Source organism: Lissotriton vulgaris, chromosome 10, assembly GCF_964263255.1.
Source record: "Lissotriton vulgaris chromosome 10, aLisVul1.2, whole genome shotgun sequence".
NCBI classification, from domain to species: domain Eukaryota; kingdom Metazoa; phylum Chordata; class Amphibia; order Caudata; family Salamandridae; genus Lissotriton; species Lissotriton vulgaris.
Genome location: NC_141698.1, coordinates 186,993,550 through 187,009,542, shown reverse-complemented (window position 1 = coordinate 187,009,542; position 15,993 = coordinate 186,993,550). Strand labels below are relative to the sequence as shown.

The following is a 15,993-nucleotide window of genomic DNA, read 5'->3' as shown; positions in this document are numbered from 1 at the left end:
GTCCAAACCTTCCCTTTTATTACATGTAAGGCACCCCTAAGGTAAGCCCTAGGTAGCCCCATGGGCAGAGTCTAGTCCATTTAAAAGGTAGGACATATGGTTTTAAGTTTTACATCTCCGGCTAAATTCGTTTTTCACTACAGCAAGGCCTATCCCTCCCATAGGTGCGCCTTATAACATTTTACAAGTGTATTTTCCAATTGGGGCCCAACAGAAAATTGGAGTTTGGTGAAGTTGGTTTTTCAATTGCAGGTCTGAAAATGCTACTTTTAGAAAGTTGGCATTTTCTTGCTTGACCACTCTGTGCCTCTGCCTGTCCCTAGAATACACGTCTGGGTTGGATAACAGTTGGGGTTTGTGAATTCACTCTACACAGTCACACACAAAGGGAACTTAGGTGCATAACCCTGCATAACTCGATGAACCATCACCAGGCTGATGGGTCTTCCTAAGCTAGAGTGGTGTGAGGAGCGGACGGACACTTGCACCTGGAGTTGGCTGTGCCTGTCCCCTCACAAAGCAGTCTCTAACCCCCTGTAGTGTGTCTGGAGCCAGGGCGAGGAAGGGCAGGGTCTTGTGCACTACAAAGACTTTCCTTTGAAGTTGACCAACTTCAAAGTCTGAAATGGGTATAAGTACTGGGCCTCTGACACCATATACTCGGCCCACTTCTGGATGGAGGGCATTCTGACAGGAAGAAGAGCTGTGTTGCTGTAAGGAGGGACTGCCACTATGCTGTTGGCTTTGTTGTGCTGGCCTGCTGCTGCTGCTGCTTCTGTACTGGGAGTGAAAGGACTGTACTTTACTTACTACGTCCTGCTTTCAAAGTTTCTCCAAGGACTTAAGTTGAGCTTGCCTCCTGTTGGAAGACTCATGGCCACCAAAGACTTCACCTGCAGCATCTGGGCTTTTCTGCTGGGAGCCCTGCTCTTCCAAGTGGTGCCAAATTCAGTTACTGGGCTATTGGAAGAGAGTTTGCTGTGTTCAACCAGAAGAAACCAACACATCGACTTAGAGTGCGACTTCAGAGTCAAGTCAAGTCAAGTCAAGTCAGAGAATTTATATAGCGCACTACATACCCAGAGGGTCCCAAGGCGCTTAGAGAGTGGAGGAAGATTACTTGTCAAATATCCACGTTTTAAGTAGCTTTCTGAATGCTAGGTGGTTCTGGGTAAGGCGAAGGTAAGCGGGGAGTGAGTTCCATGTTTTAGCAGCAAGGTATGAGAAGGATCTGCCGCCCATGGTGGTCTTGTTGATGCGAGGTACAGTGGCGAGGGCTTGGCTGGAAGAACGTAGTTGGCGGGAGGGAGTGTAGAAGGACAGTCGTGAGTTGAGGCATTCTGGTCCGATGTCGTAGAGTGATTTGTGTGCGTGGGTTAGCAGTCGGAAAGTGATCCTCTTATTGACGGGTAGCCAGTGGAGGTCTTTAAGGTGACCGGAGATGTGTTCGTTGCGTGGGATGTCTAATATGATCCTGGCTGAGGCGTTTTGGATTCGTTGGAGTTTCTTCTGGAGTTTAGCGGTAATGCCTGCGTAGAGGGTGTTTCCGTAGTCCAGTCGGCTCGTGACCAGAGCATGGGTGACTGTTTTCCTTGTTTCGGTGGGGATCCAGCGAAATGTTTTTCTGAGCATGCGAAGAATGTTGAAGCAGGAAGAGGATACGGCGCTGACTTGTCTATTCATTGAGAGTGAAGAGTCCAGTATGATGCCTAAGTTCCGTGCGTTGTCTGTCGGGATGGGTGCCTTTCCGAGGGCTTCCGGCCACCAGGATTCGTCCCATGCTGAGGGGGATGTACCTAAGATGAGGACTTCTGTTTTGTCTGAGTTCAGTTTCAGACGGCTTTGTTTCATCCATTCGGCAACTTCTTTCATTCCTTCGTGTAGGTTAGTTTTGGCGGTGCTGGGGTCATTGGTGAGAGAAAGGATTAGTTGAGTGTCATCCGCGTAAGAGATGATGTTGAGGTTGTGTTGGCGGGCGATGGTCGCGAGGGGGCTCATGTATACGTTGAAGAGGGTGGGGCTGAGTGAGGATCCTTGTGGTACGCCACAGATGACTTCAGTGGCCTCGGACTTGAATGGTGGGAGGCGGACTTTCTGAGTTCTTCCGTGAGGAACGAGGTGATCCATTCAAGTGCTTTTCCTTGGATTCCGATGTTATTGAGGCGTTGTAAAAGGGTGCTGTGGCAGACTGTGTCAAATGCTGCAGAGAGGTCGAGGAGGATGAGGGCGACTGTGTCTCCATTGTCCAGTAGAGTTCGAATGTCGTCTGTTGCTGCGATGAGGGCGGTCTCAGTGCTGTGTTTTGCTCGGAAGCCAGATTGTGAGGAGTCGAGGGATTTGTTGGCTTCGAGGAAGGCGGCGAGTTGGTTGTTGACAGCTTTCTCGATGACTTTGGCCGGGAATGGAAGGAGCGAGATGGGGCGGTAATTTTTGAGTTCGGTGGGGTCCGCTGTGGGTTTCTTCAGAAGGGCGGTGAGTTCAGCGTGTTTCCAGTCTTCCGGGAAGGTGGCGGAGTTGAGGGAGCTGTTGATGACGTCTCGGAGGTGCGGTGCTATGACGGAGTCTGCTTTGTTGAAGATGTGGTGAGGACATGGGTCTGTGGGGGATCCTGAGTGGATGGAATTCATCAGGCGGATTGTGTCCTCAGTGGAGATTGGGTTCCAGTCGTTAAGGGTGTTCACGGGGGGAGAATGTTCAGAAAAAGGTAGGGTGGGTTGGTTTCCGGGTTGGTTGTCGAAGCTGTTGTGGATGTCTGCAATCTTGTTGTGGAAGAATGAGGCTAGGGAGTCGCAGAGGGCTTGAGAGGGGGTGATGTCGTTGGAGTTGGCCGAGGGATTGGAAAATTCCTTGACGATGTTGAAAAGTTCCTTGCTGTTGTGGGCGTTGTTGTCAAGTCGATCCTTGAATGCTGTTTTCTTGGCTTTTCGGATTAGCTGGTGGTGAGTGCGGGTGGCGTTTTTGAAGGCGTCCTTGGTGCTAGTGGTTGGGTCTTTTTTCCAGGCCTTTTCGAGGGAGCGGCAGAGTTTCTTGGACTTCTTAAGATCATCGTTAAACCATGAGGCCTTTTTGCTGGCAGGTTTGTTTTGACGTTTCTTCAGTGGTGCTAAGGTGTCGGCGGTGTTGGATAACCATAGGGTGAGGTTGGCGGCGGCTTCGTTTGCGTTAGAAGAGTGGGCTGGGGTGTTTAGAAGGAGCGATGCGGAGATCTGGTCCGTGGTGATTTTGTTCCAGTTTCTTTGCAGAGTTGGTTGGAGGTGGTTGGTGGGTTTTGGTTTGTTGTAGGTGAAGTGAACGCAGCTGTGGTCAGTCCAGAGGAGCTCCGTAGTGTGGCTGAAGGAGACATGATTGCTGGAGGTGAAGATGGGGTCGAGTGTGTGACCTGCGATGTGGGTGGGGGATGTGACCAGTTGTTTAAGTCCGAGGTTGGCGAGATTGTCCGAGAGGGTGGTGGTGTTGCGGTCGTTGATCTTTTCAAGGTGAAAATTGAGGTCTCCCAGAAGGATGTAGTCTTTGGAGGGGAGAGCGTGAGGAGTGATGAAGTCCGTGATGTCTTCACTGAATTTTGCGCGGGGTCCTGGTGGTCTGTAGAGGAGGGTGCCTCTGAGTGTGGTCTTGGGGTCGATGTGGATCTGGAAGTGAAGGTGTTCAGAGTTGGTGAGATTGGCGTCAGAGCTGGTTGAGATGCGGATTGACTTCTTATGGACGATAGCGATTCCTCCTCCTGTGTGGCCGGTGCGGTCCTTACGAATGATCTTATAATCTTCAGGGATGGCAATGGTGAAGTCTGGGGCGGAGGAAGCGTTCATCCAAGTTTCTGTAAGGAAGGCGACGTCCGGGGAGATGGTGTCTAGTAGATTCCATAGGTCAATGGCGTGTCTGTGGACCGATCGGGTGTTGAGAAGGATGCATTGTAGGTGGTTGGGGTCAGGGGTCTGTGTTGTGGTCGTAGCGGAGATGTTGTCGGTGCCGATGAATTTGCAGGAGTTGCAGGAGAAAGGTCCATGGGTGTGTCCAGGAGCGGCTTGGACGCAGTTGGGGGCGCGACCGGGGTTAAGGGCTAGGAGGGTGGCGGCATCGTAGGTAATGCGGGAGGGCTGGTCAGCGCGAGGGGCAGGGGGTCTGGCGCTGGGCGCGGTCCAGGCGCGGACGGGCGTAGACGGGCTTACCTTTGGCGCACCTTCGGCGTGTACGTAGCGCGTGGACGCTGCGCGTGGGGGCATTGGCCATAAATGGATGGTGGAGGGGGCGGAGCGTGGGAGGGTCAGCTGGGAGGCGGGGTCTGGGAGGAGACACGGGAGAAACCCCAAACAATTCGAAATGGCCGCCTAAATGAAATCGAAAGTGGGGCACAGCCGGAGCTTCAAACAGAGATTCTTCTGAGTAAGTAATTAAAGAGACGTTCCCCCGACAAGCACAATCGCCGTTTAAAACAAATAGATACAATGTTGCACAATCGCCGCTTTGTACAATTAGATACAATGTAGCAGTGCGAGCCTAAACGCTAATAGGCGCTTTAACTTTAAGAAATGAGGTCGGAAAAGCAATGCGGGCATAAACGATACCAGGCGCAGTAAGATGCTGCAAGCGCTGTAGCAGGAGGGCAGTCAGCAGGAATCCGGGCAGGCAAGGCAGGCAGCTAGCACAGGGCTTCAGAGAAGCGAGTGGAGAGCTGTGGGAGCGACCGTGATGGATGGAATCCAGACGGTCACAGGGAAAGAGAGGACGGGGCTGGTGTAGTGAGTTAGTGTGTGGGAGGGTCAGCTGGGAGGCGGGGTCTGGGAGGAGACACGGGAGAAACCCCAAACAATTCGAAATGGCCGCCTAAATGAAATCGAAAGTGGGGCACAGCCGGAGCTTCAAACAGAGATTCTTCTGAGTAAGTAATTAAAGAGACGTTCCCCCGACAAGCACAATCGCCGTTTAAAACAAATAGATACAATGTTGCACAATCGCCGCTTTGTACAATTAGATACAATGTAGCAGTGCGAGCCTAAACGCTAATAGGCGCTTTAACTTTAAGAAATGAGGTCGGAAAAGCAATGCGGGCATAAACGATACCAGGCGCAGTAAGATGCTGCAAGCGCTGTAGCAGGAGGGCAGTCAGCAGGAATCCAGGCAGGCAGCTAGCACAGGGCTTCAGAGAAGCGAGTGGAGAGCTGTGGGAGCGACCGTGATGGATGGAATCCAGACGGTCTGCACCACTCTTCGACACCATGCTGCTGCCTGCACCGGAGCCACGGTCCCCGCTCAATGCAATGATGCGACTAACAATGCAGGCCCGCCACCGCCACAACGCCTTCGAAGGTCTGTCACAGCATGAGTCCTGAGCACCACGTCACTGAAGCTTGTGACACTCGACTCCGCCACAGCACCTGTGGTCCCATGGTGTGACATAGACAGCGTGAATTAGATGTCACATGGCTTGACACTCGAAAGTTCATCGACCCCACACCGCCAGCAGAACTGATGCCTTGTCACCAATGCTGCATCACCTCCCCTGCGCCTTGCAACATTCCAGGCTTCACCGGCTCAACGACTCCGCATCGCCTCCCAGAACCCACGCCCAACTTGCTTCAGTGATGCCTCACCTGCTTTATTGATGCCTCACCTCCGTTGTGCAACGCACTATCCTGAGCATTGACATACCAACGACTTGCACTGATAGTAAGGAACTGATGCCGCACCGGCCCCAGGAATGCTTCACTTCCCCAGCGCCTCGCAACGTCTTCGTTTTGTCTTTGTTTCTAGCGTATTGAACCCGGGGTCTGTACGACTCCGTAGCCGGCATACACTCCATCGTGGTTGACCCCGAACTTTGAGACTCATATCCATATCAAGCACGTTGTTATAGCCCCAATTGGAGCAATTGTGTTTCTAAGCAGAATAACTGTCTTTTTCACTATTTATATTAAATGACAGAATTTAAGGAACCTTAATATTATGTGCACAGGTACACCTATGTTAATAATGAGTTAGTGGGCATGAATAGCAGAATTACTGTGCTCTCCTCTTACTAGCCCACAGCACAAATGGATTTTTTATCTTGTATAATGATTTACTGAGGAACAGGGCCGGACTGACAATGTCGGGCACCGGGCAATCCCCCGGTAGGCTGGATCGGGTGGGGGCCGTTTTTTAGTCAGGGGGGCGGTTTTGTTTCTGGGGCCTGTTTTTGGTCCGGCGACTTTAGTCAGAAAAGAAAATCAGAGAATTTCACAATACAGTAGCCAGTCACTCTCTGCATGCATCTCTTCTCACTCCACGTGGGTGAAAAAAAGCACAACTCTATTAATCTCCGAGTCTGGAATCGATTCTTTAACTGCAATCTGCATAAATAATGGCATGCAAGCACTGTGCACCATTTAAAAGCCTAGGTCGCAAACACTGCGCAGATGTCTTCACCACCACGTCTGCGCAGTCTTTTCAATTGACCCACCCTAGGGTGGGGTGGCTGGTGGTGATCATGCGCATTAGATCTATGGCAAAAAAAAGTGCGCGTGACCCGTGACTGAGGCCAGGTCGAGGAGCATTCTAGAAGTACACCAGAGCAGAAACTGAGACGACAAAACCTGGTGACAGAGGCACCCCATAATTTCATTATTTCTAGCCCCCTCGGGCACCCTATCATTTATTTATTTTTAGGCCCTGTTCTGCCTGCCTGTCCCACTCCCTGGCCCGTGCCTGCTGCCGACTGCCCCCTGCCGGTGAGTAAGTTACTGTATCTTTCAGAGGCATATTCATGGAATCTTCTTTAATTTAGGCAAGTCTGAGCAACACACCTGAGGTAAAGGCGAGGATGTGCCATGAAGGGAAGAGAGGTTATTAAACATTAACGGCCTGTGTCTAGTGTTATCTGCGCAATTAGCGTCTGACACGAAAGCTGCATTTATTCGTTTTTGGCGCGAGGCTGCGAGTTGTTCAGGTCTCTTAGCGTTGAGAAGATAAAGACATTATTAAGAGTTCATTTCACTGGATGGTACTGTCCACTCTCTCTCTTTTTCCTGACTGCAGAGAGAAGTCATCTATAGGCTGTAGCTGCTGAGTACATCATGTACTTGCATCTTAACAAATTATATTTGCAGCTTCCACGGTACCTCTTTTGAAGATAGAAGAAAAATGACTTGTTTTGCATTGTAGAATTTTATGTTTTACTATAGAGTGGTACACAAGGCCAGGGATAATGCATGGAGCTTAGATGTGCTGTGCTGTGCTGTTGTGGCATTTGCTGTTTTCCTAAGCAAGGTAATTAAAGGGTTCCTGTCCTTCCAAAACCTATTTGAAGCCAGCTGACCGAAGTGCATGCTACTGTATTACTAGATTGGAGTAAATTCGTTTTAAATTGGCACAACTTGTCTATTCTGCCTCACTGCAAAGATTTTTTCCATCACACCCATCTCGTCTGTAAGGAAATGTAAATGCGGGGTGAACAGAATGCTTTTAGAAAAAGAGAAAAGTGAAACAGTTCGTGGAGCAAATTAACTTTTTTCATCTGCCATTGGGAAATAAGGAATATGCTACTTACCAGTATGCATCTGTTCTTGGCATAGAGGGCTGCAGAGTGGTACATTATGAATAGATCGCCATCTGGTGTTGGGCTCGGATGATTGCACTTTGTTTTTCTCTTGGAGAGTCTTTTGTATCTTGGTGACTCCTCCCTTGGTTGGTAGTGCGCATGGGCATCGGCTCCATCCTTAGATTGTTTTGCCATAGTAGGGTTAGATGGAGTAGTATAGTAGAATACAGATAAGAGTGCCCATGTAAGTGTATCTAAATAAGATAATGTTGGAACAGACACAGGTTTCCGGGGAGGCTGGGAGGGCATGTACCACTCTGCAGCCCTCTATGCCAAGAACAGATGCATACTGGTAAGTAGCATATTCCGTTCGAGGCATATGGGCTGCAGATGGTACATTATGAATAGACTATACAGCAGTTCTCTCCCTAGCGGTGGTCGCCCGTGTCTGTTGCAACTGTCTGAAACAATGTTTTTAATACTGCTTGTCCCACTCTAGCTTGTTGTGTTGTGTGCACATCTACACAATAGTGCTTTGTGAAGGTGTGCGGTGTAACCCAGGTAGCTGCTCTGCATATGTCATCTAGTGGAATGTTTCCCAGAAATGCCATAGATGCTCCTAGTTTACGTGTAGAGTGAGCTCTAGGAGGAACAGTTAATGTTCTCTTTGCCTTTAAGTAGCATATTTGAATGCATTTTACAATCCATCTGGCAATGCCCGCTTTGGAGATGGGATTGCCTTTATGTGTAGGAGAAAACGCAACAAATAGCTGTTTTGTCTTTCTGAAAGTTTGTGTTCTTTCTATATAGTACAATATGGCCCTTCTAACGTCCAGTGTATGTAGGGCTCTTTCAGCTACTGTTTGTGGTTTTGGAAAGAAAACCGGTAATTCCACTGACTGATTGATGTGGAATGCTGAAATAACCTTCGGTAAGAATTTTGGGTTTGTTCTAAGAACCACTTTATTTTGGTGTAGCTGCATAAATGGTTCTTGAATCGTAAAAGCCTGCAGCTCACTTACTCTTCTAAGTGACGTGATAGCTATGAGGAAGGCCACCTTCCATGTGAGGAATTGTATTTCACACCTATGCATAGGTTCAAAGGGTGGCCCCATTAGTCTGGTAAGCACTATGTTGAGATTCCAGACTGGGGAAGGTGGTCTTCTTGGTGGAATGACTCTTTTGAGTCCTTCCATGAAAGCTTTAATTGCTGGTACTTTAAACAGTGACAGATGTTGCCTGTTTTGTAGGTACGCCGCTATGGCTGCGAGATGAACTCTGATAGAGGTATATGCTAGGTTACATTGCTGTAGGTGTAATAAATAGCAAATGATTTGTTTAGTGGATGCGTCCAGAGGGTTGATGTGCTTACTGTTACAGTGTATGGCAAACCTCTTCCATTTTGCTGCATAGCATGCTCTGGTGGTAGGACGTCTTGCTTGTTTAATGATTTCCATGCATTCTGGTGGTAAATCTAAATACCCAAACTCTATGACCTCAGGAGCCAGATCGCTAGGTTCAGTTGTTTGGGATCTGGGTGCATTATTTCTCCATGGTTCTGTGTAAGATGCATGGGTAATAACCTTAGCTTTTGATGTGGTACTTGTGAGAGTTGTAGCAGCGTGGTGAACCACGGCTGTCTTGCCCACGTGGGTGCCACCAGTATCATTGTCATTGAGTGTTGCTGTAGTTTCCGAACCAGTAATGGAATTAGTGGTAGAGGAGGGAACGCGTAAGCAAATTTGTTGGACCAATTTATCCACAGTGCATTGCCCTGGGACCTTTGGTGTGGGTACCTGGATGCGAATTCTTTGCATTTTGCGTTCTGATGATTGGCAAACAGATCTATCTCTGGTTGTCCCCATTTTTGGAAGAATGGCTGTAGTATTTGGTCGTGCAGCTCCCATTCGTGTACTTGTTCTGACTGTCTGCTTAGGATGTCTGCTATTTGATTTTGAACTCCTGGTAGGTGTTCCGCTAACAGGTAGATCTTTTGAGGAATGGCCCATCTCCATATGTCCTGTGCTAGTCTGGACAGTTGGAGAGAGTGTGTCCCCCCCCTGTTTTTGAATATAATACATTGCAGTCATGTTGTCTGTTCTGATCAGGACTGCTTTTCCTGCTATTTGTATTAGGAAAGCTTTTAGTGCTAGAAATATTGCTAATAGTTCTAGGTAGTTGATGTGCAGTTTCTTTTGCTGCACACTCCACTTCCCCTGTACTGTGTATCTGTCCATATGCGCTCCCCATCCGGAGAGCGATGCGTCCGCTGTTATTGTCACTTGTGGAATTGGCTCTAGGAACGACCGTCCCTTGGAAATGTTTTCTGTGTTCCACCACTTCAGAGAGCGATGCGTCCGGTCGTTTACCAACACCAGATCTGTAATCTGACCTTGAGCCTGATTCCACTGTGTCGCTAGACACTCTTGTAGTGGGCGCATTTGTAGTCTGGCATGTGGTATTAGCTGTATGCAGGAGGACATCATGCCTAATAGTTGCATAAACACTCGTGCTGGTAGTAAGTGTTGTGGTTGAAATCTTTGTATTAACCCGACCATTGTCTGTACTCTGATTGGGTTGGGGTATGCTATTGCCTTCTCTGTGTCTACTGTAGCCCCCAGGTATTGCTGAATCTGGTTTGGTTGCAGGTGTGATTTTTTGTAGTTCACCGTGAACCCTAGGTGGTGCAGCAATTGGATTGTCTTCTGTGTGTTGTGAAGACATTCTTCCTTTGACTTGGCCTTTATTAGCCAATCGTCCAAGTATGGGAAGACATGTATTTGTTGTCTTCTTAGGTGTGCTGCCACCACAGCTAGACATTTTGTGAAAACTCTTGGTGCTGTTGTGACACCGAACGGAAGGACTTTGAACTGATAGTGTTGTCCTTCTAACACAAACCTTAGGTATTTCCTGTGGGCTTTGTGAATTGGGATATGAAAGTAAGCGTCTTTTAGATCCAGTGTAGAAAGAAAGTCCCCTTTCTTCAGTAAAGGGAGTACTTGTTGGAGCGTGACCATGTGGAAATGCTCCGAATTTATGTAAGCATTGAGAGGTCTGAGGTCTAATATTGGTCTTAGGGACCCGTCCTTTTTGGGGATCAGGAAGTATAGAGAGTATACTCCTGTTCCCTGTTGATCTTTTGGGACCTTCTCTATTGCATGCTTTTGTAGAAGTGCTAGAACTTCTTCTCTTAACAATGTCAGATGATCTTGACTCATTGGACGCTGTTTGGGGGGGATGTTTGGTGGGGTAGCTGTGAGTTCTAGGCAATAACCATGTTGGATAATTTGTCTCACCCACTTGTCTGACGTGATGTTTTCCCAGACAGGTAGGAACTGTGATAGACGTCCCCCGACCGGTGTTATGTGGTCTGGGGGGAGTTCTATGAAGTCACTGTTTTGGTGTTGAGGCGTTGCGGTTGTTATTATTTCCGCGGCCTCTACCCTTATTGTTGTTACCTCTGTAACTGCCTCTTGAATTACCTCTGGGTGATGTTGGTGTGAAAGATGTGGATTGCTGATTTGTTCCTGTGTTCTTTGAGCCCCCTCTATAGGTGGATCTACGAAAGGAACCTCTGTGTGTTGGCTGTTGCAATGCTCCCATTGACTTAGCCGTTTCCGTATCTTTCTTCATTTTTTCTAATGTCTCGTCTGTGCTTGAACCAAACAATGTTTTCTGATCAAATGGTTTGTTCAATAGGGCTGTTTGTACTTCTTGTTTGAATCCTGAGATTCTAAGCCATGCATGCCTTCTTAGCATGACACTGGTGTTAATAGACCTTGCTGCAGTGTCTGCTGCGTCTAATGCACACTTAATGGAAGTATTGGTTATTATTTTACCTTCCTGTATTAATTGATCTGCCTTTTTCTGGTGTTCTTTTGGGAGATGTATGAGAAGTTTTTCTAACTCATCGTAATGTGCCCTGTCGTAACGTGCGAGTAGTGCTTGTGTATTGGCTATACGTCAGCTATTCGCTGCCTGTGATGCTACTCTTTTGCCTGATGCATCTATTAACTTCGACTCTTTATCTGGTGGAGGAGCCTCTCCTGTAGATAATGAGTTTGCTCTTTTACGAGCGTTTGAGACCACCAGCGAGTCTAAAGGTACATGCCCTCTAATAAATATTGGGTCCTTTGGAGCCGCTTTGTATTTTTTATCAATTCTGGGGTTTAACACCCTGGCTCTCACTGGGTTTTCGAATATTTCCTCTGTGTGACTAAGAAGACCCTTTAACATAGGAAGAGTACCTGATGTTCTCTGTGCATTAGGTAGAGTCTCTAACAAGAAATCCTCTATTTGAGGTTCTGTGTGCATATCTAGTTTGTGATATTTTGCTGCCCTATTAATGAGCTGCACAAACCCTGTGTTATCATCAGGTGGTGAAGGCTTTGAGGGATATAGCTCTGGGTCGTTGTCCTCATCTGACCCTACATCATAATTTTCCCATGGGTCCTCCTCATCTGGGATAGTTTCGTCATCCCCCTGAGGTTCTCCCTCCCCTAGATCACTGTCTACATCTGACTGAGGTGTAGCTGGTCTTGGTGTGGAAGGTGTAGGAATATTTGGCCTAATGTGAGGAATAGGAGAAGAGGGTGTGACCCTAGGACGAGGAGAAGCAGGAGGAGTGATATTCGTCCCCATTGTTCTCTTTTTTGAAGGAAGAGGTTTATCTTCTGACTGTTCACTCTTTCTCTTCTTTGTGACCACTTTCCCAGTTTGTGGATCAATAAACAAGATCTTTTGTTTGGGATCTGTCTGTTGCTCCTGAATCGGTACCGAAGTTCCTGGTTCCGAGAGGTGCTTTTGTTTTCGATCGTCAGATCTTGTTGTTTTCGACACCGAATGCCTGCTCGATTCCGACTTTCTTGGTATCGAGTGTCTCTTGGGCGATAAGTCATATTTATGTTTCGACATGGAATGTTTCGATACCGAGCTCTCCTTTGCATGTAGCCTCGGTGCCGAAGTCGATGTCGCCCTTTTCTCAGATCCGACATGGTGGGAGTCCGAGTGTTTCGGTTTCAGTTTCGGTTTCGTTGCCGGGCCCGAGGGCGGGGCGTCGGAAACTTTTTTCAGCGGTTTGACCGGGCCCGAGGGCGGGGTCGTTACCGCACGGGGTCGGTTTTTCGGTAAGGGGGCGTCGTCACTCACGGTTTGTTGCTCGATGAGTTCTTCGGTCTCCGACTGGTCCCCTTCCGACCCCGACTGTTCTTCTTCTTCCTCGATTTGGTCGTCTCCGAACAACTCCGGGATCGCTTCCGCCTGCATTCTGGAAACCTCGTGTCTTCGAGCTCGACGATTTCTAATCGTTAGCTTGGAGGAGAATGCTGCGCAGGCTTCGCAGTCCCTGGATTCGTGTTCAGGCGATAGACAGAGGTTGCACACCTCGTGTAGGTCCTTGTGTGGGAACTTAGCACCACACGTTGGACATTTTTTGAATGGAGTCCTTTCCATGGACTCCGGGCTTGACTGCGTTGAGAAAGGCCTCCTGTTCTTCGACGTAGATCCAAGTTTTTCTCTTCGGTTTTTTATTTTCAACGCGTCGGAATGGAAATGAACGCGTTCGCTAACAATACCGTCGAATTGGAAAGGGAATACGCGCCGATAAATCACTTTCTTCTGAAGTTGATCTGGAGCGTCTCGATCCTCATCCGAACCCGATGGCGGAAAAAAACAATCTAAGGATGGAGCCGATGCCCATGCGCACTACCAACCAAGGGAGGAGTCACCAAGATACAAAAGACTCTCCAAGAGAAAAACAAAGTGCAATCATCCGAGCCCAACACCAGATGGCGATCTATTCATAATGTACCATCTGCAGCCCATATGCCTCGAACACTTAATTCCTTTAAGATCAGAAAGCGAAAACATTGTCAATATCTTACACACCAAACATATCTTCTAAGTAGAAAATTAAGCCTGTTAAAGTTGATGCATGCAGAACGCATTGTAACTATGACCGCCTGATCAACAGATCGCCCCTCAAAGAAGCACCATGCTACAATTATGTGCTTTCATTTAAAAAATCATTGTACTCTGGGGGTTGTAGTCTTTGCTTGAATTGACTCAACTCATCTAATAACAATGGTCTGTGAAATCTCCTCTCTGGGTACATGGCGTGATCTGGAATCCCTGTTGGGTTACTATTAAAGAGATACGGACACTGAATAGCAGTGCAACTTGAACACGCTTACACCAGGTACACCAGGGATCGAATGGGCACGGCGAGGTTTATTGCTTACAGGTGATAATTCCCGGGAGTGTGAGCCATGGAAGGGCAAGGAGACTGAAGCATTCCATTTCCCTGTAGAAGTACGTTCACCAGGGACTATACAAAGAGTGAATGGGTGTTGAAAATACACTCTTTTCTCCACCTTAAATTCCATTTTCCATCAGCCCTGCACCAATGTTGCATATATCCATTGAGCTGCTCATCATGTTTCCATCCATGGTATCGCTCTTTGTGTTCCATCGCACCCTCCATGGGTGCCTGTATGTGGGCCCTTATTAGTGCTTCATGTGAGCGAAAATGTACCTTCATGTGTTCTATCTAAGGATGTTGTGTTGCCACTATATTTTGTTCTCTCTGTGTGCATAGGTACATTCATGCCTGTTAGCATGTGTGCAAAAATTCCTCTATACTTGTTGACTTGGCCTCCGTGCATGGGTGCATGATGTGCGTCTGATTATGCGTGTAGGTACATGTACTGTTTGTGGGAATAAGTACCCATACATCATGAATGGAGGTCTTCTTGATTATCTTTTGGCTTCTGTGTGTGGTTGAGATCCTGGATGTTTGACTCTGCACATAGGTACTTTTCTGATGATTGGTCTTTTTTCACTGGTATATGTATGTACATGTATGCTAGTGTGTCCAGGTGCCTGTCTGACTGTGTCTGTTGGTCTGTGTGCAGAGGTATCCCTAGTGTTCATCTGCATGTGTGCATAAGGTGCCTGTAGATGTGTTATCACCATCAACCCCCTCTCCGTTTGTTCAACTGTCAATCCATGTATGCATTAATATCATGTTTGAGATTAGATGCACATTGTATGTTGCAGTGGTTCTTTGTATGTGTGTTTTTCTGTCAGTAACTGAGTACTTCTTTGTCTGTAGGTGTGTGCACCGGTTCTGTCTGCTTGCTGATCTGCATGCACAAATGCCTGTGTGCCCAGCGGACCAGTCAAACTTTAGGAAGGACCCTCCACTGTGCTGCAATGCGTTTCTGCATTTTTATTAAATTTAGTTCCGTGGGAACTTAATTTCTTTGTTGTTGTTAAAATCTGCAGTTGATGGGTCCTTTGTGAAATGCAGCAAATCCATAATAACACGCAAAACGCAGCAGCCTCAAAATCTCATGATTCCCCAGTGTCTTTTAGGTCATCATCTACTATTTACTGTGCTTTGAAAATTGATATAATTGAATATGTAATGGAAAATGTGCTGAAAAATTCACCATTTTGGTCTGACGTTTTCCAAAATTTTCTTGGGGGAAACCCCCCAAATCCCCCTAGTAGCGATGGTGCTAGCTCGCTGCGCTCACTCGCAATGCGCGGGACGGGGGCTGGTCTGGCAAAATTTGCCAGGGCTGCTTTCAGTTCCCAGTCCGGCCCTGCTGAGGAAAGAAAACATTGGCTGTAAAAATCTAGAAAGAGTTTGGTGAACCAACTATACTCTTGAGTCTAGATGTAACCTGAAGTTGGCATTAAAATTTCCAAAAGTTAGTACAAACAGCCATGGCCATTAAAACAAATGATTTTGTAATCCTACACCAAGGAGATTTCCCCAGTTGCACACTCTCTGTTATCACCATCGTGCACTAGCCAGACCTTCAAGTATACAGAGCAGTGGTGGGACGAATTATCCAACTTCTATGATGAGAACATTTCTAAGGTCTGTGAGAATCTGTAAGCCCTGACTAATAGTTGTGTCATCAATGCGAATGACTCTGACACATTGTCTAGTCCGAGTTGTGAAGCTGAGATGCCTGCTTTCGAAGTCTGATCAGTTAACCCATGAGGTGCTTGTGGATTTGTTGAATTCAATCACATTCAGATCTCCTCTGGACCAGATGTTTCTAGTAGCTTGGAAAGTGGAAGTTCCCCATTTGGCAAATCCTCTCCTGAACTTCTGTAATAAATCCATCTTGAATGTGACAGTGCCGGAGTGGAAAAAAGCCTTGGTTGTGCCACTACTGAAGAAGCCCAGTGCTGACGCTGCCACCTAAGCGTTTTCTGCTCTATATAACTGCTGCCTTTTCATGTAAAAAGTTTGGAGAAGTTCATCAATATGCATATCTATCAGTTTGTGGAACACCATAATATCGTAGACCCCATACAATCTGGCTTTCACCCTGTGCATGGGACAGACACCTTTGGTGTCTATCCTGATAGGCCTTCAAATGTCGGCAGACAATGGGCACTTGTGGGTTTTGGTGTTGCTTGATCTGTCTGCTGCTTTCGATTAAGCTTGGGAACTTTTTTTA

The 15,993-nt window shown here is 47.4% G+C and overlaps 1 protein-coding gene across 2 annotated transcripts in view; it reads right to left on the bottom strand.

The window, feature by feature from the left end:
* Nucleotides 1-15,993, bottom strand: part of FLCN (folliculin) — a 232,767-nt gene that overhangs the window by 128,293 nt on the left and 88,481 nt on the right. The window lies entirely within an intron of this gene.